The sequence below is a fragment of the Anopheles funestus genome, chromosome 2RL (genome assembly GCF_943734845.2).
Source record: "Anopheles funestus chromosome 2RL, idAnoFuneDA-416_04, whole genome shotgun sequence".
NCBI lineage: Eukaryota > Metazoa > Arthropoda > Insecta > Diptera > Culicidae > Anopheles > Anopheles funestus.
Genome location: NC_064598.1, coordinates 2672250 through 2690747, shown reverse-complemented (window position 1 = coordinate 2690747; position 18498 = coordinate 2672250). Strand labels below are relative to the sequence as shown.

Below are 18498 nucleotides of genomic sequence, written 5' to 3'. Positions count from 1 at the left end.
ACCATCCCTCTCTGCCAGCCAGGTCTTGTCGACGTCCAAAAAGGGGAAATTTCGCAGCACCACGCGAATTGGGCACGTTTGGCATTGAAAATTTACCTTTTTTTCCCCCCATTAACCGAGATGTGCAAATCGTGGAATTGTCTTTACTGTGGCGGTGCGACTATAATGGTGAAGTTTGTTAATTAAAAACTTTTGGACAAACCTGTAGATTTTTTGTCATCCTAGCTCACGGTGCTCCGTCGCCGGTTACGCGGTGCGTGCTTTTCGCATTTTGTGTATTCTGTGCAAGATTTTGCATTGCTTCAGTTCCTAATAAAGTAGCATTGGAGCATTGTTACTCATCGATAATTTTCACGTACCTGCGTTGGGTTTGTTTTACTTTTTAACGTTAGCAAATATTTTGTTTCTATTACCGTGCGGGATGTAGGAGTAATATCTTCCTCCAATGCATAATGGTAAATGATGAATGTTATCCATCCGAAGGAAAGTAAAACAATTTCGCCAGAAATAAGTTTGTATGTACTTTGACCTGGTTGGAAGTTTTCCCCGATGGAGTTTGAAATTTTGTTTTTCAAACTTCCTTATGTTGAGGTACCGAGCTGGGTTCTGTTGCGTTGTAAGAATGAAGTTGAAAATACTTTAATTTTCAAACTCGTTTCTCGGTGATAATGAATATTTTTGGCATAATAGTCGTGAAGCAAAGTTTGGACAATAGGTGGTAATATGCTATGGGAACAAGGATAGGAAATTATGATGAAATATCTCGAAGATTTTATAATACCTGTCACTCTACCGATTATTTCAGGTTCAGTAAGTTAAAAAATCATCCATATAAAGTGGTTCGAATGCATTATTTTCATCTACGAATTACAATGTCGTCTATCATCTTCAATATTTCCTTACGGTAACAGCACAGATAAGGCATTACTCCAAAGTGGTTGAAAGAAGGGGCAAACATATTTTTCAGTTTTATTGCAATCATTTCACTAAATCACGTTGGGAAAAGTTTAAACACTTTCATCCGATCCGAAATTGTTAACCCAAGTGTAGCGCCCACTATGAAGGGTGACGTCCTTCACGTCCTGCTCCCAACAATAAATCGTACAAAGGGCACCTCTCTCGCCCTTTCATCAACCGGGGTTGTGATGAAAATTGGATTCGCAGAAAAACAAGCAAAAAACCATCACAACACAAAACTCCAACTGCAAAAGTTTGCTGCTCGCAAATTGATTCAAGTTTACACCGTTCCGTTACGGTCACCAGCACGCACTGTGCCGCAGCGACACACACAAACCATCCGTCCGGTATTATTATTGCCACGCAAGGGTGTCCCATTTCGGTACGTCCCGTGCACTAAACAGAACACATTATGATAAAATCATCCAAAACATTGCTATCCATCCATCCACGCCCAACGCAGTTCCCGTTTTCCGCAAACCCGGTCCCGTGCAGGGGATCCCAAACATCCCAAAGGGTCACCGGGACACCGCGAAAGATTAACTCAATCTGAAACTGTCGTTAAAAAAGCAAACCAGAGAGCGGGAGAACTTTCGAGCGAAACTTCAGACAAATATCGCCATTCTTTGCCTTACAACGGTCCCGACTGTTGGTCCAAGGTGTGGAAACGATAGGGAAGAAAACCTGTCGAAGGAAGGCGCCAGACACCAGGATACCAAGGGTGGGGAGGGGGGGACGTCTGTTGTTTTGGTTTTGTGGAAGTGAGTTATTTATTTTGCACCATCTTTTCCTTCGTCCGGAAAGTTTCCGCGCAACGAAGCGTTTGAGTTTCAGGGGACGGTGGGTTGAAAATCTCAGACTTGCCAAAGTCTTTTTCTTGAGCTACCGGCGAGTTAGGATGGGATGGCCACCGGCACACGGTCGTGGAAAGGATGCGAAAGGAAATTAATGGCTAGCAATGGGTTCCGGTGAGTACTTCAATTAATTTCCTTCGCGTTCATTGCATTCGAGGCCAAGCCGGGTTTGTGGATGGGTCCGGATCGCTATCTTATCGTTTTGGTTGCGTAAATTCTTCGCAAGTGCATTCGCTAACGGTTTACCAGTAAGTGCCGTGTGCCAGCGGGACCTATCCTGCTGCAGGGGTGTGTTATCGGTCGAGAAGCATTTGCATACGAAACCATTTGGGCAATTGCAGTGCTCTAGTGATACAGTGCTAGCGCCGTCTTAATCATTTTTGATCCAACCATCCGGCTGATGGAAAGACAGCCATCAGTACCTTGGTCTGAAGTTTATTACAGAGGAGACGCTTTTGCGCGAAAGTGAATTGCATTAGCAGAGAATGCATAAATTACTCATCATCATTTACCTGACATTATTTGATTGCACCCTTTAGTGAGTATTTTCATTAACTGTTTGACAAAGTGCAGTGGTGACTCAAAAACAAGCATTTGGCAATTAAGTTACTAAGAGTTGCGATGCATTCGAAAGCTTTTAAATTGAAGCATTGAAATATCAAATAAACATATCACTTATCGCATTTTATTATCTAGCGATAAAGAAAAGGCCTTTAATAGGCAAAATGTTCGCATGCTTTCCCACCAGCAGTTGCAATTAGTCACAGTCTGGTTGTCATTTTTCACTTTCATCTTTTCATCACCCACTCGTAGCACTCGTAGCAAAGGATACAGAACGTTTCTTAGGACAGAGTTCAAGGGATTTTAATTACCGTACAAACTGCATAAGTGTAGCAGTGTCAATGAGAAAAGCATAATCCACACAAAGTTACGGTCAGGACAAGAGCTCTGAGGGTTTGAATTATCAAAAAGAAACGCCTCAAATGGTGCTAGTGTAAGTTGAAACACAGCACAACACACAAAAGTAGTCCGAGGTGTAACGGCAATGGGCAATGTGCGGATGAAAGCTGTAGAATGTTGGATTAATCTTTCAAGGAATTCTTCAGAAAAAGAAGAAACCACCGGTAGTGGCACCACTACTGTATGAAGCTGAACCGTGTGTTGTGTGGGAAACGGGATGCTGTAAGCAATTTGCTGCTCATCACAGCAAAGTAACCAACCAAAGACCCTGGTGCAGACAGTATTCTCTTTCAGGCTAGATCGTTCCTCTTGAAACCGTACCATAGCTTAACGGAGCTATGTTTGATGTAATAATTTCTTAATTGAATACAGGAAGCGGGATAATTCTCACTTTTCCCCATTGGCAGATCCTAAGGAGGATCTTCCTCAATAGCAATCCTACAGCAATTGAGGTAATAGAGCATCATTGTTGATAATTTTAGGATGAATCATGATGGGAATAGACGGTTAGCTAGACTAACCGGTGCATTACTTGACGGTTTTTTTCCCGTAGCATGATGTAGCGCTATGAATGTTTCGGAACGTGTTCTAACGAGCTTAGAAAAGAGAATTATCGCTATGGCTGTTTACATTCCTTCAGACAGCTTCCGGGAACCTTGGGAAATGTAAGAATATAGTATTCTCCCGTATTCAGGCAATTTCAACTATTGGTTTAACATTTTATTTTACATTAAAAATGTTGACCGTCCTTGAGAAGTTGGGACCGCAATGGCAAAGGGATGTGTAGAGAATGTAAATATTTTAAAACAGATGGAAGCTGAAGGGCTATGATCGATTGCCCAATCATAAAAAATGGATAACCGTAAGCGGCCCTACACGTCAAGGTTAGCGTGACAGGATTTTATTTATTTAGCTTGTGGTTTTTTTTTAGTTTTTTTTTGTGTGTGTGCATCATTTCGTCTTCTTCAACATCAAGAAAGACTTGTCCGGGTAGAGTTGCGAATACTGTTTTTTTTTCTTTTCCTTTTTTCCCCGCTGTGCCCTCAAGGGATCAGAATGGAAGAAAATAAATTTGTGGCCAAACTTTCGTCCACGTTGATAGACATTGGACGGACGGCATACACACATACACACACACACACACACAAAGGCGGTGTAATGTAAGCGATACACGGCTATTGTTAATAGTATTGCTATTCTTTTGCGGGGAAAACTTTTCCTTCCCTTAGGAAAATAATAGCAGAAAAAAAACATGCTCACACCACCGCGTCGCCTTTTGGGTCTCCAACAGCCCGCCGGTCCTTCCCCAAAAGTTAAGATTATGGTCAGGAACAAGTTTTTCTACGTCGATGATTGCGTGTCATTAGCTTTTGGGGTGAGTTTCCATCTTGGATTATCATTTTTTGGGGAAGCAAGTTATTTTAAGCCCCCCCTACCGATGCGACCAGGGCGAGAAGTTTCGCCACAATTCAGCAATCATAATAACAATATTTACTGTTTTTGGGACAGTCGGGATTCAATTCTATAGCGGAGTGATGATTTTACAAGGAATACATAAAATATCTTTTGCAAATAATATGCCCTAGCTTCAAGTGAAGTCAGGATTTAAGAGGAAATGTGAAGAAAAGAAGAAGAATTAATTTCCAAAAACAAACAAGTTTGTTAGTTTCACATTTTTTCATTGGCTACAGACAAATATTGCTGTTTGGTGGAATATTTATGCTCATTTCATTACTAGGAACCTTCTCGAAACCATATTTGCCTTACCTCGGCGTCATACCGATGGTAACAAATAGATATCATCAATCTCTCGGGTCAAAGATATCGATCCCGAGAATGTATCTCATTTCCGTGTCAAATGTGGTTTAGCTCAGTGGCTGTCTCCCTACATTTCCATCTGCACAAAGCGATGGAATACCGCAGTTCGCACCATCATTCATACTTGGCGAGAAGCAGGAAGCGAACAGAGAAAAAAAATACATACAAAATATGGCAATGCTATGTAGCAGAGTTGGAACTCTCTGGAGGGTGAATTTTTGATAAGTCTGAGTTCAGAACGAAGGAGAAAGCGAGCAAAAAGTCCCTAGTTTTGGATCCAAAACAGGGAAGTAAAATAATGCTGAACTGGTCAAACGATTCTTGTATCGCTGACCTAACAGTGGAATTATTCAATAAACCTACCGATTCGGGGGGTTGTTGTTTTTTGAGCTTTACCTATTCCATCTTTTGCAGTGTAGTACGCTTTTACGGGAGATTTATGTGCCGGAAGGTATCTAGGTATCGGTTTGATTTGTTTTGACAAAAACCGGGAACAGATTCGCATAAAGTAACGATCGGACATAAAAGCTTTCTCTGGACGCATCAATAAGGAAATCATCACCCTATTCAATGTGTTCAGTCAGAAATAAAGCTTTCTTCTGATTTTTCTGGCACTCTTGGAACGCGAATAGATCAATTATGACTAGTTAGAGAAAATGTTACAAAAAACCCAATATTTTGGGCGATGTTCATGTATAAATTTACTTGTTTTAGATTAAAGTTGAATTAAATTTCATTTAAGATTAATCTCATCGTAATGATTAGTGTCAAAATTGTTGCATGGCAAGGTTTACATCATCCAAAAACTTATTCCATTACACGATCGTGCCGTTAATAGGGATTTGCTTTCTTCACTCACGGCACCCAAGGCTGGTACTCTGGACACGATTGCAGTATTCAATAAAACACACCCAATTTATCACGCTTATTGATTGAAAATATGATTTATACGCATCGGTTGACATTTGTCGAGTGGTCCGTGACTGACGTGACGGGCGTGATCCGTGCCCTGGCCCGCGTACCGAACGACGTGACCATGAACGGGTTGATTTGTGTGCGTTATTTTCATCTTTTCAACAATCACCACTGTTTCCGCTTCTTCTGCACGCACACACGTGAAAATTCATTGTGCACAAGTAATAAAATGTGTGTGCTTTTTTGTTTAGAGAGTGTTTGCGGGGCAAAATCTCATCGCATAAGGTGTTTGGCATCGTCGTATAAAGGTGGCCTGGTGGTTGGTCGAAACGTGTCCTTTCATCGGAAAGTATTTATCCATCAGCCGTAGCTGTAACCGTGCCGAAAGGTGGAAGGCAAGGGCCCGGGGACAAATCGATAGACGAGTTATCCGTGCGTAAAACGTGAGCTACTGCTCTCTTTGCTGGTGTATAGCGTGAGCATTTCTGCTTCCTTACTGGTGCGAAATCCGTTTCGTAATCAATCAATCCAGCTGACAACGGAACCGATTAGGAAGCAACCGTTTTGCCACCGTCCGAAATGCCGTCTGAAAGATTGTTTGATTTTGAGGCCATGATGATGGTTAGCAGCGAAATAAAGACATCACATTTTTGAATGCGATATTTGGGTTGTTGAACATTTCACCTTGGCGCGTTGGCGTTTTGTCCCTGAATCGCGAATAATATTTTATAGAAATTTAAAGTGTAACAAAATTCAAAAATTAACGATCCATGAAGTAGAAATTTATGTTATATTTACTATAAAAATATCCTTAAAATATCCTGCCAAAAGTGTTTGTAGTGGAAAAGATTTTATGGTGTGTTTGTTCACGTCGCCATTCACACGCCGGCATGAACATTCCTACGCTAGCAATTACTTTCGAAGACAAGCTCATAAAACCGGATATCATGGCGATCGATTGTGTATGGCAGCGATCCTTTATCTTGCTCCGGGGCGAGAAATAATCGCCGACACGAAAGCAATCACATACTTTCACGTTTACGTTATTCATGATGCAGTGTGGGCCACATTTTCGGCTTCCCATGCTACAGCTGGAGTGACGGAATGGAATGTGTTTCTGTGGTTGTGTGGTTGAAGATGGAAGCAAATGGTCAGGTGGTTTTTGAAATATGACAAACATCCTTCGGAATGGAATGTGGCCATCATAATTCCAATGCATTTGTAGTGCTTTATGGATGACTTGCGTTGGGTGCGCTGTAAAGGACGACGGAAAATGGTGGTCTCAGAATGTGTGTGATGGCTTTTCACGATAGCATCAGCACTGCCTAACGAGCATGAGTGTTTTGTGTCTAAGGTGCTCACTGTTGGACGCTCTTTGCATAGGCAATTGTTTCGGGCACGCGTGAAATATGTTTATGGTGGTTTTGTGTTTAGCGTGTTTATCCTTTTGAAGGTGAAAAGGTGCACGCGCTTGCGGAGCATTTGCGCTGCTAAATGATTATGCTCGGCAAGACGTGCTCAAACGTTGCCAGGATATTTCAACAGTGCTTGCGCAAGAGATGATGTGGTTCTTTGCCACGAGATTCGGGCGGAAAGGTTAATGAATGAGCCCAACGGTACGGTATGGAGCAATTTGTTAAACCATTTTACAATCATACTTATCTCAATTAAGCATCATTTTGCTAAAGCGTTAAATTAAGAATGAGTTTTCATTAAGTACTCCACTTCCAAGTGGTCTAGCCATTCGTCGTATACGTGTTGCAATAATACTTTAAATTGTCTGAAGCTACTTAAATGAAAATATGAATTTTTCACCATTTTCAGTCTAGCAAGTCGTTATGCTGATCACAAAATTTTAAGCACAATGGTCGGTCGATGCACCTAAGCAAATGGTATTATTCGTTGGGTGAAAATTATTTTCCCAAATAAAGGAAAAATAAATTCACCATTTCCATTTTTCCCATTCAAGCATGATGTGTGGTTTCGGGACCATAACTCATATGCGATATCAAACATTAATGAAAGTGGTACCATTTTCGAGGGCCGTTTGCGATGTTAGCTTTGGTGTGTATTTACCGGTAAGGTATTTTGCGAGAATGGGTACATTCAACCACAAGATCATCTACCGGCCGAGTTGAAGGGCAGGAAAACGCAAGGAATAAATACATTGTGGCTTATTGTCTGATAATCATCGTTTAAATTTGTGTATTGCCTTGAATCATTTTTATTGCACTTTGCTTAACTTGCAAGCAGATGCTAAAACCGGATTTTGTGATGTATGGATGTAGTATGTTGGAGATATTTACACTTACAAAACCGAAGTGTAGTTTACGAAAGAGTGTTACTCCGAAACGACCGAAGCATTTAGGAAAGGAAATTGTTCAGAAGGGGAGAATTAGATTCGTGCAAATGTTGGATTTGTGTATTGGATAAATCATTCCAGTGTAGTCGCTGTACAGAAGCCTCATACACTCCGGTCACTCCTATATCTTCATTGATTTCAGGTAAAATGGACTCGATATCTTTCATTTCCGTTTTCTTTCCATAATTCCCACCCTTCGGCATGTCTCTGAGCGTAAGGATTGTAAGCTCCAAAGAAGCACCAAGTAGAAATAATCGCCTGGAACCAGGTGCTGTGAATGTCTAGGCAAACTGGCTCGTAAAAGAAAAGTGAGAGCAAAGAAACGATTGAACGACCCCGAAGACAATAGACAAGAAGGGCCTGTGACGCTTCTGGGCAGGTGGTTGGTACAATTTATTGCTGAAGAAGATAATAATTGTTTTTCGAGGTCGTTCGCCCGTAGGATAACTAGAGGTGTGTGTGTGTGTGTGTGATTGGAGGGTGTCGTTGGAGCGCCGTCACGAAGATAACTGGATTGCCATTCTGGGCACACGTGCGAAAGAGCTCCCTCTTACGCTGCAAGTCGATCGGCGTTTATTCACGCTTTCATCCCCATTTTAGGGGTGTGTAAGCGAGAAAGAAGAAGAAAGCAGTCATCATGCGTTTTACGGTGGAGCTAAACGCGCATAAATCATAAAACGCATTACCACAAACCGCCGATCAGTCGTCCAAGGGATGTAATGGGGTGGTTGTTTCAAGAGAAGACAAGAAGGAGGACGTCTTTCCATCACAATCCTCACACACGCAAACCCGGGTGACGGAGGAAAATGAATGAATCGTGAGTAATTCTAGATTCTAAGCACCGTTGTCGGTTGGCGGTTTGTTGAGAGTAGAGTTCATCTGGTGGTCGATGCTGTGGTTGCTTATGTGCCGAACATGATTCAGTCGATTAACGAACAAATGCAATCCGTTCTAGCGTTTACAGAGCAATCGTCACTGAACCGGTTCATGTTTTATAGTATTTTTGTGTGTAAGTTACGTGATTAGCATCCGTTAGCTGCAGGACGATTTACTCCACTGAATGAATTTGAGGTGTTGAACTCACTTGGTTCCTTAAAAAATCAGTTTCTAGAATGAAACAGTTCAACCAAAGTTTTTAATATTATGTTTGGTTATCAATTTCCTGGTACGAAATCCAAAAGTCCTTCCAACTATTTGGAAAATTCCTCAAAATCCCAATGGTTTCGGTGTTATGCTATTATCTGGACATACGTAAACTATTTGCGAATTAAAGCGATATCAGTCGAAATCAGTCTTTTCTAGCATTCCTAGTTTTCCGAAATTTTACGAGGAAATTGACTTTAAAACGTCGTGAGACAGTGGCGTTGGCTGCGGTTCGATAAATTATCCCCGTCCTTGCTTATCCTGTTGCAATTATTCACATGGCGGCTTACGGCTACGAGCGTGTAATGCCTTACATGAATAATCCATTTCCACCTCCAGTTTTCGGGCTTTTTTTTGTCGACCTCTCCGTTCCGTCCGTTTGTGCTTGCTGATGGCTTTGTACCCGCTGTACCAAACAGCTACTAGCCACTAACATCTGTACGGTGAACATGGTCCATTAGATCATTGGTGAAGCGAGCACAAGTACACATTCTCAGGGGATGATCTCAGCAGAAGTAATGGGACCACAAACATTAAAAAAAAAGAGAAAAACGGTTTTTTTTAGAAAACAAACTGATCCGCTTGGAAAGCATTAAAACCGTTTGGCAAACCGATTTGCAGCCGAAATTTGTATATTTTTCTTTCTGCTTTATCATCAAACGGGTGCTGTCTGGTGGGCATGTTTTAGTAATTTAAATCGCACATTTGGTCTAGGAATCGTGCTCTGGTTGCATGCAAACACATTTCCTTGAAATTCCACCGTAAGCTGTAACCCAAGGTGGCCAATGTTAACCAATCCTTTCGGAGGTTTCCGCGGCTTCAAAGCAAAATAAAAAACGCTCTTCAAACACTCTCGACAAAAACCGTTAGATATGCGAATTTCAGCAAACAAGCGTGTGGAAAGTTTACCTAAAACCTCTCAAAAAAAAGGAAGGATACGGAAAACGTGAAAAACATGGATATTTTTACCATTCAAGTGCTGCGCGAAACGGTGGCTCCCAACTTGTTCCGGTTCATTGAAGCAAAGCGGCATAGTGACACATTTGTACAGCGGCAAAAAACTGCCACTCACTGGCGAAACATCGTCCCACATCGTCCACCGATTTAACCTACTCCCGATGTGTTCGCAGCAGCGGAAAAAGCGAGAAAGATAGAAGGCAAAAGAAAGGAAAAACTATGTATAACGCAGACGAGAGCTTACAGCAACCAACCATGGCTCTAGCTGCAGCAGGTGCTGGTGCGTGTACGGTTTCCCGGGAGTTGCCCCTAGGAAAGGGGCAAGTTTTTCGCATATTTTCTCAACACCCCATTACGATAGGGTAGCCCGGTGTGAAAATGTAAGTAGGTGCCAAACTGCCACCGATCTTAAGGATGTGAAAATTAGGTAGGCGTCGTCTGGTCCTATTTTAACGCCCGCGGCACACTGCCAAGGAAACCGGAACCCACCCCTCGGTCGGCTGTCGGTAAGGTTTGGAGGTTGGTAGGTCGGTAGGCGTACTAACTACGGCCGGGTAATATTTATAAGACATGCGTCCCCCGCATGATATCAGTTCAGTGCCCTGTGGAACTGATTTCGGAGATCGAAAGTAAATTATTCCTACAAGCAGGAGGAAGGTGTGGGCGATAACCAGTGTGATGTGACTTTTGGGCTGGTAGTGATTGACTTGTAGTGACTTTCCTTTTGCACCATGGTACTGATTGTTACCGAGAAACAACACACCTGTTACCGTTGGCTTTTTAAAGCTTCAATCCATAAAACATCCAGAGCTGGTGAGGTAACAAAACATGAACCAAAATTGAAGTTTAGTTTCATCCAACCGGGTGGTAGATTGTGATTTAATCATCCACACAAACAACCCAATCGAACGAATTGCATTTCCATGGAGCATGGCATTTTTGTTCGATTCGGCAGATTTAAAAATTGGTCGTCCCAAACAAAATGAATCACCACTTGCCATGGTACGTTTCCGGTTTCCTGCAAAACTCCGCCGTAGTGTTCGTTGAAGTAAGTTTTGCCATTTGTTCGCCTTCCTGCTTATCTGTGCGCCTATGGAAAGCAGTTACTGTTTTCCATGGATGACTGCAAGAAAGGTTATCTTTGAAGGCGGCATTTTCCTCCTATTACGGACTGGAATGTGGTAGTCGCTAGCGTGGAAGCGTACTGGACGTCCGTTTTAACGTACCTTTTCGGTGCGTTTCGTTTCGTTCTTACGTGCCCTGTGCTTCTCGGCATGTCTTGGTATTGTGTGGTAACTGGGACAGCATTATTGTAAAGGATGATTGAAATTTACCGCTTGATTGCATTTCGAAGTAGTGTGGATTCGGACGGTTGTGCGCTAGAGCGCGTTCCACCTAATACACTTAGATACGAATCAATAAGCGAGCGGCGGCGGAGGTCGGAAAAGTGAGTTGAAAAACATGGAAAAATGGGACAGATTTTGCAGAAAATTCACTGTAGACCAAATGGATGCGTTGTCTGCATCGTATCGAAGACGGTTAAAGCTATGGTTGAAGCTGAAAGAAGAACATCTTTTTCCCTGCTAATTCCGACATCTTATTTTTCTCGTAGGAATTTCCATTAAAGGTCGTCGCTTGTATACGGGAATACAATACGGCATATAATTTTCCAACAATTCTGCCAAACATCTCCTTGTAAGTAATATTTATAGCTCCCTATGATAAGAATGACTATTTAACACGCCTGATTGTCCACCATAAATTGTGTGCCAGTTTATGTCCGCAGCATGTCTGGTACCGTGGTAAATTTTATGCGGGTTTAAAGCCGAAAGATGGCCTACCGTAAACCAACCGTACAGCGTGGCCGGGGGTATTCGCCCAGATTTTGCAGACGTCGGCACGTTTGGGCCGGGTTCGAGTCTGGTCGAGTCGCCGGTTCGTATTTGGCGCACGATTAACTCCCTGCTTTTTTGGCCGACAGTACCATCTGCGTAGTTTTCTGTCAGCCGTATCGTCAAGTGTATTGCTCATCATAAACTTCCTGCTGTTCTTTTGTGCCGCGTTAACTGCTTTCCTTATCACTCGCGCTTCAGTCTCGGCCGTCTTTTTTGTTTTTTTAGTTCTTGTGTCACCTTTTCCGGTTACGGCTTTGCCTTCTGTTGCAAGTGCTTTTCACCACCCCGGCCGGTCAGAGGGGTCTTATTTCACGGACCTAACCTTTAACTTCCCTGGTCGCGGGAAGGGGCTTGGTTTCGCGCTCGCGAAACGCTAAACCCGTCGTCACGTCTCGGGGAACCCTTTCGTTGCGGATGAATTTTCAACTTTATGGTTTGGTGAAAACAATAAAACCCTGCCAACCGGCTAACTGTCTTTGCACGGCAACAACACAACAGCAATGGTCGGTGTAACAACGGGCACGAGCAATGCGAAAGCTTACTGCTTCCTGCAGTCTTGTGAGCCGTGCTTAAAGTAAGCGTCGTGGGGTATAAGGGTGAAAAATCTTACCAAGAGCGTAAGTCTCTTAAACCATGTCGTAACGTTTCCGGCGAGGTGTGCGTGTGTGTGTCGAGAGCGAAAGCGGACATGAAGATGAGCCCCAAGCACTTGCACAGAAGAGTCCTTTGAAGTGGTTATAGACGGTACAGGCGAAACACAACTGTCGGTAGCCGGTAGCGAGCCAGTTACGAAAGCGGTGCACTGTTTGCGGTTCGTATTGGACAGCAGTCCTCATTCAGAAGTGGAGAATTGCACGATTCGGTGTGTTTTTGTGCAGGTTGAAGGTCTTTGCTGCAAGGACATATTGGAAGGGAATCCGATGGGAATTGATAAGAGCGCAAGGTGTAAGATGCTTCAAGTAAGTGTAGCCATTGAGTGCACTTCTTACATTGATCGTTTGCACTGCAAAACTGATACAGCCATTGAAGGAAGCAATGTTTTGAAACAAAAGAAGAGATCGTATTAAAACGATTTCAGAGAGTTCCTTAAGTTACCTTTTGTGGAGTAATTTTGATAAAACATTTCCTAAAACGTTTTTGCTGATTTAAAACCATTTTAATTTTTATTGGTTAAATCATTTTATTATTATCGTGATCAGCTTGTACACGCCGGCGTTTGCTAGTCAACCTGGTTGCATCCTGTAACGCAACCAGGGAGCGTGAGAGAAAAACGGAATCGAATCAAATATTAAATAGTCTCCAGTGAAACATTAAACCACTTCCTTTACCACCGTTTGGCACGAAACATTTTCATACCGCTCGGTACACCGGTACACCGGATAAACCCCATAAGAAGCAGAAAAGCAGCACATTAAAGTGCAATAAACCGAAACAAAATACAGCCGGGTTTAAAGTGGATGAAAAATGAAGAGATTCAGAGTACTGTTGCTTTGTTACAGCAAGGATTGCAATGGAGTTTATGTTAAGTTGTGCTGCAGTGTAATAAGACTGTAGTAAAATGAATATATGGAAGGTGCACATGCAATGTTGTAGTATTTAATTACGATTTCATTCAATTAAATTATCCGTTAAAAAATGGTTTTATCAGCAACTTGAAACAGTTGATAAAAATCAGCAACAGAAAGAGCTTTGTTTCATTCTAGTTTGGTCTTTGCAGGTTTGTAGTTTTGACAATTAATATAATAGTATCAAGGCACAGTCTTCTGATTAGAATTCTGATTATATAAAATGGAAGAAGTGAAGAACATATAAAACAACTTTTAAATATTACATCCTCGATATTTATTCAGGAAACTAATAAATATCCCCTCAAGATCACTGAACGAAATATCACGAATAATTAAAAATGACAAAATAGACATGGCGATGATTTTTAAAAAAGCAACCCAGTTAATAAAGAAGAAGTTATAGTATTAAAATTCTTCTTATTCGGGCTACAACCGCTAGGCAGTCTTGGCCTGCTGCAGGACTCCTCTAAATCGCTTACCGTCGAGCGAGTTTCTAAGGGAGGTATCAACGCCAAAGCTTCAACTCACTTTAAGCTCCACTGTCTTCTCCATTTTCCTTCCACACATACGAGAGCCGAAATTCTAACCTAAAACTAATCCTAGTCGAATATCAAAAAGTAGTGAATCACAGTGCTCGAAAGGCAGGACAAAGCCTGATAAACCTGAGAATAGGAACACAAGACTTACCTTAAATCTGTGGAAAAAACTTGCAATGAATGTCTTTATTTTCAGCACAAAAGTAATGTTTTCTTAAACATTCCAAACATTATTAAAATACACGACGAACCCTTCAATTGATTTCTTCTTATCAATTCAAGTTTTCACATCTTCATTTTGTAAAATTATTTTTTTGCATTCGAATATTTATAGCAATGACGATTGACGTCTGTTTTATCTTTTCTGTATACGTTTCTGTACGAAACTAATTTAGTAATTATCTCCATAATGATACGCTTCTTCCCATTATGCGCATCATCACCGTTTATCTCGAATAGAATGCCGACGAGCAGTGTGTCCTCTGCTTCCTTCGCATGCGGAACAGAAATCGAGTGTAGCTTATTTGCCTGTTTACTGACGATTTTCCCTTCATTGTGTGACCGTAATCAGTGCCGGTGGGTGAAACCGAAAACAAATACACCGTACAGGCGTACCGGCGAGAAGGCAGCAGACAGCCGACAGAGAATGAGCGAGAAACCGGATGGAATTTATTGAAGCCTCATCGGGACGTAATTTTCCGCTGCGACCCTGCCACTAATGTCTTAATCGTGTCCTCTTACGAATTAACACAGCTGTTAAGTGGGTGGGTAGTTTACATTTTCCCTTCCACGGTCGTTTTCCACCAACCCACACACACACACCCACACACTTACAAGATGGTACCGGATGGAATTGTTCTCGAGCTCGGGAAAAGCGGCACCATAAAAAATGGTTTCACAAACAATCGTACGGCTTGAAGTCGGAGGTGGTGGGAAAACTGTTCGTTTCGTGTCTTGCCAAGCCTTTTTCGCTGGTGGCGTACTTGGTGGCTTTTGCGTTCGGGTGTCATGTAGCTGATTTTCAAATTATAACAATATAGTGTACCGGTACCGGAAAGGGTTTTTGTTTGCTTGGTGCTGCGGGAAAAACGCTCCATGGCACTCCGTTCGTTCACTTTCCACGCAAACAATCTCTTATTATGTCTCCTCCGACTCGTGTCCCATTATCCTGATCGAGCGTAGGGATCGTTAGGGTTTCTCGGAACGCTCAGACGGGCAATAACAATGCGCCCGGGCTCGTTGTCATGGTGCTGATCGTGGTGCTTTAAAGTGTGGGATGCGTGTGTTTGTGTGTGTGTACATACCGGATGTACTACCACGCTTCTGCTGATGGAGTGAAAGTTTTTCCAGGAAAGCGACAATATCCGCTTGGAAGCAGTGTTTTTGCCGGGTAGTTTAGGCGCTGAGGAGGGTTATTTCTGTAGATACTATTTTTGAGTAGGGAAAATCTGAAGGATCTGATTTGTGCATTTAAAATTTGTACATGTTGTAAGCCATATTTCAGAGTTTTATTTTATCTCTTCCTTCTCGTAAGAGAGCCCCCGATTTGTTCCGGATGCTTTTGTTGTGTTAGTTGATTATCGAAAATGATAATTACCTATTAAAGTATTAGGCCAGCAACAGCGTTTGGTATCAATGTAAATGATTGTTGCTTCACGGTGGTGGTTCTTCTGACAAGAACAGCTATTACGATACGAAAAAAGACGACAACGGTCTTGGCTTTGCTTTAATAAAGCTTTACAGTGTTTCAATTTGTTTAATCGACATTCCAGATGGATCTCTATGGTTTTAAATATTTCACAAATCGTTTTAAATATTTTTACAGCCTCTTAAATTTATTCCGACAGAAGGATGATGAAGTTTATTTGAAGTTTCTAAAAAAAGATTAAAGAATAAAAAAATCAATATTGAGTTCAGATATATATTAAATACATTTTCATAGGTACAAAACTAAAATTCATATTCCACTTGGTTCATATCTATCATCTATCAAGTTGCAAATACGAGCGCCACATTAAATAGAAGATATTAAATGAAACGTACGTGAGCACACAGATATGACATAGAAAGATCAGCACGTCTCCTAACGTGACAACGTAGAACAAACTCCTAACCGCAAATCTCCGGTTAGATGAGGTGTCGTACCAACTACTAGATACTACGTACTGGCCCATTACTCTGCTAACACTACACTACTCCAGCACAAGTGGCTCTAATTAGCTATGCAATAGGATATATCACGATCTCGAAAAGGCAGCACCAAAGGAACATGAATGAATCAAGCTTCCCTTAGAGGATTACTGGTAGACAGGAAGTTTGGGTTATGATGTTTCATTCAAGTAAAAGATGGAAAAATGTATTCAAATTTACACAAAAACTTGAATTCAAAAGCTAACACATACAATGTCCTCTATTCTACGCTTATCGCAGCTCAGCTGCGATGCATGAGCAAATATCAGACGATAATGGTGTATAAACGACATTCGGAAATTGTCAGATTTTGCATTTGAAATTTCATTGACAATTCCAGCCACATGGGATGAACCATTTTTGAACCCCAAGGAGCGTACTTGGTGAACATGTGAACTTATTGAAATAGTATTTTTGTGTTCTTAAAACCAAATAGAAAACCTATACTTACTTTGCAGATACTTATTTTTATTTTATTTTAAAATTAACTATGTAAACTAATTAAATATAAATATCATAAGGGCTGCTTTCCGAGAACGATTTTAAATGCATAACCATTTACTCAGTTTACGATCCTTTCATGTAATAAATACGAGGTAGCTCAAAGTTGTAGCAAAACATAAATTAACGAAAGGGTTTTGCTTTGGGAATGCACTCAATTTATGACGGTCGATGGTCGATTCTGTGTGTTCCATTATGATACGTGAATAAAGATGTTAAAAGTCTACATAAAGCCATCCCGTCACCTTCTTTCATCTCGTGCTAGGAAACACTACAGGGTCTTTAAATTGAATACTTTCATGTTCGCACTCATGTCCTTATTTATTGCTTCAATTAACTTTTGCCAAGCCAACCGTCCCTGGCCAGGAGGTGATGCATGTGCCAAGCCGTCCGACTCAGCCGTGTGGTGAGCTGGGCATTATAATGAGCACATAAATCCGTAATTTTACATGAATCTTCGGCAAGTTCATTAGCAAGTTGCTTTAGAGTAGGTAAGTGCAGCCATAAATTGTTAACCCATGCCGGTTGAATTCTAGGTAAAATAGCGACTTTGTCGGGGTGTGATGATTAAAAAAGCATTGGAAGAACATGGTGATATTAAAATACCAGCTCGATTTGACCGGAAGCTCGTCCCTCTTTTTATACGCAACAGCTACAAACATGTTTTCATAAAAAATATTAATTTATATTAACTTTTTCATCAGCATGTTCAAATAGTTCCAATAGAATTGATGGAATGTATCAATTATTTTAATAAAGCTAAAGATAGAGCTACAGACTCCATTAAGATGACAATTATTTAATCGTTTGGAACAATTTCCCTTCTATCGATATTTCACCCTAAACAGCATCTGCATCCAGAATGTAAAATTGCATCCTTGGTAAACGTTTCATGGGAACCGTTCACGATCATACACCGTGCGATCTACTCGATGCGATTTATTTCCACACATTGTAACGAAAGTATCGACGATGGCCGTAGTCGAGCGCCACGTGAAAGCTTCATTTTACATTCCGGTGCAGTATCCTCGGGACACTGCAATAACTTTACATCTGATGCTACTTTTATTACTTTTTCAGGTACATTTAATACGTCATCTTATGTCGTGGGAAGCCGAGACGGTCGTTCCACAGCATTCTCCTTTGGGCGAGGTTAGGTTAGGAGCCTTAGCAATAGTAGCAGAAGCAGTAGAAGTAGCAACATTGCCTCGCAACCAGTATATGCACACCTCGACGTAGTGATTGATGGGCAATTAGGTGGAAAGAGCGATCCAGAATTGAAAAGCGAAGTAAAAGGCAAAACTCCTTCACCAAACCATCGCCATCAATTGTGATGCAGTTAAACGAGGGCGATTCGATTTCTTATTCCTGCGAGCTTGGTGAACCGGAACGGTGATGTTGTAAGAAGGAGAGAACAAAAAAACTGTCACTAGACTCGAAAGACGAGTACCAGGGGAAGGTAAATTACACGATGGAAACTATTGATTTTTATACTTCCACCTACAAGGGACGAGCTATGGACATCGAACGGAGTGTGGCCACAAACAGGCAGACAACCGGGCAGCGCTAACAAAAACGTCCGCATGGTGGCGATATCATCACTCAACGGTGGACGGCGAGGTAGAAATAAAACCCTTCATAGCAGCAAAAACGATCAACATAAATGCAGTTCGGTATCGGGTTTTGCGATCGTATCGAAATGCATACCAATTCCTGCTGAAAATGTGGACGATATCCTTGGCAAACCCCAACTGCTACAAATGGTGGAGAAAAAAAATCCAATCCGCCCGATCGATCGGTACCGATGTGGTGTGGTACGTGCGGATTGCAACCAGTTGCACA

The 18498-nt window shown here is 41.7% G+C and overlaps 1 protein-coding gene across 3 annotated transcripts in view; it reads left to right on the top strand.

Moving 5' to 3' along the window:
- Window positions 1–18498, top strand: part of LOC125762568 (uncharacterized) — a 212998-nt gene that overhangs the window by 82240 nt on the left and 112260 nt on the right. The window lies entirely within an intron of this gene.